This window comes from Acomys russatus, chromosome 19, assembly GCF_903995435.1.
Source record: "Acomys russatus chromosome 19, mAcoRus1.1, whole genome shotgun sequence".
NCBI classification, from domain to species: Eukaryota; Metazoa; Chordata; class Mammalia; order Rodentia; family Muridae; genus Acomys; species Acomys russatus.
In genome coordinates, this window is record NC_067155.1 from 53,337,282 (window position 1) to 53,342,100 (window position 4,819).

A 4,819-nucleotide genomic window follows, 5' to 3' on the forward strand; every position below is an offset into this window, starting at 1 on the left:
TATCTGTTACCTAGGTGTGGTTAGGCAGCCCTGTAGTTCTAGCACTTGGGAGGCTGTGGGTAGGATCTAAGAGAGTTTGAGGCCTGCCTGAGCTATATAATTAGACCTCGGCTCAAGAAAAACAAGGAGCGGGGGAGCCTAAATAGATAAATGAATGGCTCTCTGAACTCCTTAGATGGCAGTGTTTTCTTAAGGGCAGAGGGAAGGGGTTAATCTCGGGGCCCCTGGAGTGACTCAAAGGGGAGGCTTCAGCTAGCGCAGGGGTTTGAATCCTCCTTCACCAGGGGGTTGCGATTGCACTCAGAAATAAGGAAAACCACAGACTAGCGGGTGAAGCACACCTGGATCTGGACTCCTGTCTCATCAGTGTATAACTCCGCTACTTTGGCAAACATCCCAACCTGTCTAGGCTCCATCTGTCAAGTAGGAGTCGCGATGGCACCAGGCAGCAAGGATTGTTACGAGGGTTTCACGACAGAACAGTTGTCTAGCAGTCAGGCATGGTGCTCGGTAAATGGTGGCTGTGCCGGGATCAAAAAATGAAGGCAGTCCCATCGCACATCTAATGAATTGGCTAATCTGTTTTACCAAAGGCAGTTCATCTCTGAGAATCCAAACAGGAAAAGCAGTACCAAAATAAAGGAACAGATATGAGGGGCCAAAGGCCCTGTGTAGGTCAGAGACAGCAGCCGCCCTCCCTTCCGGCAGGTCCCACTGTCTATCCTTGGTCCCATTGGTCCCATCTTTACCAGAAAGCCTACTGATGGGCCTGCCATGGCTCCAGACCAAAACAGGATAAGAGTTTGGGGGGTGGGCTTGAGGGCAAAGAGAGCCAGGCCTGGCAGTGGGGTCTGGAATTGTACTGCCGACCACTGGGGCCTCAAATGCCGTAAGTAGAAATCAGGCATAAAGATGGTAGCCACTCAGGCCATTCACAGACAGAATCCAGACCAGCGCCTGGCACACAATAGGCAGTACTGACAAAAAGAGTCAGCTGTTTGCTGCTCAGGGTATAAAAGGGGGAAGACGACCAAGGCCCAAAGTAAACTCAAGATACAAGTTGAGCATTAGTGGGGAGATATTTTTATCTGGACACCCGTCTCTCTGTCTTGTGTCCATTCTGAGCCGGTGAGTCTATCAGGCTCCTTTTAGAAGTCCTGAGTCAGGGTTGTTGACCACACCAAGTCCAGGGTAGTAGGAAGGTTGGTCTCACAGCTCCCTCAAAAAGACTTCAGATCCACTCGGTGGTTTTTAGTTGGTGTCTCTGCCTTCAGTCGCGGATGCCAAACTTCCCTTTGCCTCCTCCAGTCTGGAGCTGGGCCATTTCCAGGATCTTTCTTTGTATAATTAAAAAGAAAAATAGAACAGTTGATGTTGCCAAACACGTATTTAAAGTGACACTCTGAGCTCAGGGAGTGAAAAATCAAACCGTTTTAAAGTTTAGATTAAAAGTCTCCATACCCCGAAGTCTCCTGACCCTGGGATTTCTCTGGAGCCCGCCTGCCTTTAATCCTCTGCCCTGGCTCATAAAAACCCTTTAGACTGAGGGTATTTATTTCTCAGAGAACTATTCCAGGCTAATCACAGAAAAACATCCCACTTCCCAGGAACACCCTGCCTACTGCAGGCCTTGGGAACAGTGAGGTATTTGAAATACTCACCTGAAGCGACACCCCAGGCTCCTGTCCTTCACAGTGCCCTTCCCTCATGTGGCCACTCCGCAGAAAACCCAGGCAGAAAAAAAAACAAAACAAAAACAAACAAACAAAATAAAACCCAACAAACAAAAAACCCCCAAACCCAGTCAGTTCTGGTCCTTAACGTTTCATTAAAATCAGAGCCCTTTCCTTTAGTTTTTCCTTGTCCATCGTATCCAGGGAGACATCGCCATTCACAAGTGTCGGCTGTCACTGCACAACTGTTTTGTTCTCCTGGAGCCCGTTCTGCATGAGCAACCGGAAAACCCTCTTCCTCTTTCTTTCTACTATTATTTATTATGTATACAGTGTTCTGCCTGCATGTATGCCTGCAGGCCAGAAGAGGGCACCAGAACTCATTACAGATGGTTGTAAGCCAGCATGTCTTGCTGGGAATTGAACTCAGGGCCTCTGGAAGAGCAGCCAGTGCTCTTAACCACTGAGCCGTCTCTCCAGCCCCAGAAAATCTTTCTAAAAGGTGCACGTGCCAGGTGTAGCAGCACAGCCTTTTAATCCTAGCATTTGGCAGTTTGAGGCCAGCCTAGTCTACACATTGAGTTCCGGGACAGCCAGGGCTACAAAGAGAGCCTCCCTCTAAATTCATAATAAGTAAATCGTACAACTACTCGTGTCCTTTCCATTGGTGCTTAACAAATGATGTAGTGGGGGCTAGAGAGATGGCTCAGAGGTTAAGAGCACTGGCTGTTCTTCCAAAGGTTCTGAGTTCAATTCCCAGCAACCACATGGTGGCTCACAACCATGTCTAATGAGATCTGATGCCCTCTTCTGGCGTAGATGCAGGCATAACACTGTATACATATTAAATAAATCTTAAAAACAGAAACATGATGTAGTGGCTTAATACATGAATTGATTTTTTTTTTTTTTTTTTTTTACTTTTCTGGTTATGAGCAGTCAAAAGTGACCCATAGGGCTAAGTAAACTAAAGTAAACTAATGAAGGCTCCAGTAAGGAAACTCCACCTCGTCCTCCTCCTCTTTCACCTTCTGGTAGATTCCTGTAGGCGTTGGCTTGGGGCCACTCCCTTCAGTATTTAAAGCACTTACTCTGATCTCAGCTTCCACTGTCACCTCTCTCTCTCTTTTTGTTTTTTTTCCCTCTCCTGTCTACTTCCTGATTGGGCCCTGGCAATCACCTTGAACGCACCTGCTGCTTGGTTTCCCCATTTGAAGGTCTTTGATTTAAATCACCTCTGTAAAGCCTTTCCCATCTGAAATACAAATATGATGGTCACAAGTTGGTTCCAGGGGTTCCGGATATGAGGGAGCTGTTATTTAGCTCACAGCACTGTGGAAGACCCTTCAGTGGGTTTTCAGCTCTTCGCCTGGGAAGTTTTATGTGATTAAGTCCTGGTCCCCCCTCACCACTACCACCACCCCGCACCCCCCACTTAGGGAATTTGTATGATTGCGATTCATGTCTCTGTCTACCAGCAGACACAGCAAGGATTTGCCATCAGTGAACCAGGAAGCAGGCCCTCATTAGGTACTGACTGGCTTTGCCTGTTTGTTTGAGGTGGGAGGCCTCATGAAGCCCAGGCTGGCTCTGAGGATAACCTTGGATTTCTGATCTTGTCGCCACCTCTGAGTGCTGGGGTTACTGATATATGCCAACACACCTTGTCTGTGAAGAGCTTTGCAGGGGTAAAAATGTGCCAATCGAGCGTCGCCACGCCCACCTTTTGTGTGGAATCCCCAGGTTCTAAAACCGAGAATTAGATTTGTTTTGCCTTATAAACCATGTGGTTTTATGGCAGTTTGCCGTGGCAGCCAAACAGGCTGAGCTGGTGGCTGCTGCCATTTTAGACCTCATCTCCGAAGTCACTTTCAGTTTTGAGTGTATCTCTTTTCTCCTAGCCCACAAGAGCCCACGCACATCCTCTGGAATGCCTTTCTGGAAAACAAAACAAAACAAAACAAAACAGGATCTCACTTTGTCACTGTGGCTGGCCTCGAACTTGCTATATAAGCCAGACTAGCCTCAAACTCTCAAAGACCTCTGCTTCTGGAGTGCTGGCATTAAAAGTGTGTGCCAAGCCTTACTTTTAATTATGTGTAGGTGAGCCTGTGTGTGGGTTTTATACACATGAGTGCAGTGCTAGCAGACATTAGAAGAGGATGTCAGCTCCCTTGGAGCTAGGGTTACAGGTGCTGTGAACCACCAGACATAGACGCTACTCAGATCCTCTGCTGGGATTAAAAGTGTGCACCATTCCTCTAATCCCAGCACTCGGGAGGCAGAGGCAGGCGGATCTCTGTGAGGTTGAGGCCAGCCTGGTCTACACAGCAAGCCAGGACAAGTCAAGGCTACACAGAGAAACCCTGTCTCGAGAAAAGAAAAAAAAAGTGTGCATCACCACCACCACCACCACCTGAAGGATTGTTTGATTTCTAAAGTAGTCTGAATGTATACATCAGAATAAAAGGTCACTTTAATCCCGGCATTCAGGAGGCAGAGGCAGGTGGATCTCTTGAGTTTGAGCCAGCCTGGTCTACAGAGCAAGTTCCAAGACAGCCAGTGATACACAGAGAAACCCTCTCTCGAAAAAACCAAGCCAAACAACAACAACAAAGAGTTTCCAAGTTTCATACTATGCCTCATGCAGTTCCGAATTTAATAAATGCCTACTTTGCTAAGCTTGGTGCAAGTGATTTATTATTCAGCTTACTAGGTGCCTCTTAGATGCTAGGCCTGAGCTCATCCTATGCAATGTACACTTACCAGCATTCCACTGTCCGCAGTTATGTGGGTGTGCAGTAGTTCATTAGATGTCTGAATGAAGGATCCCAGGTCTTCCTGCTGAAAGGCTCTGTAAATAAATAACTCTAACATATAATGAAAAGGCTGTATCGTGGGTGTGTTCGCAGGCAGGAGCCCCTTATCGATAGGCTTGTACAGCCCGGCACCTTTCTCAGGGACTTATCTTCTCACCTGGGCAATAGCTCTTTGAAGGCGAGGTCAGAGAGGCTCTGCTCACCTGCTCATTGGTCTCGCGCGTCCCATGGGGACTCTGCCTGTAGCACACCTTCCTCGAGGCCTGGGGGTCTTGATGACTGCCACCCTCACCCACGGGCTGTCAATGCTTCATTCATCAGGCGAGA

General features: G+C 47.8%; 1 long non-coding RNA gene across 1 annotated transcript; it reads right to left on the reverse strand.

Annotated features, from left to right (window-relative positions):
* Window positions 1-1,076: 1,076 nt before the first annotated feature.
* LOC127202767 (uncharacterized) lies at window positions 1,077-3,509 on the reverse strand. The gene is made up of 3 exons (XR_007832357.1): window positions 3,397-3,509; window positions 2,865-2,928; window positions 1,077-1,333 (listed from the first exon to the last, which is right to left on the reverse strand). It is a non-coding gene; the product is annotated as an uncharacterized LOC127202767 (long non-coding RNA).
* Window positions 3,510-4,819: the final 1,310 nt, after the last annotated feature.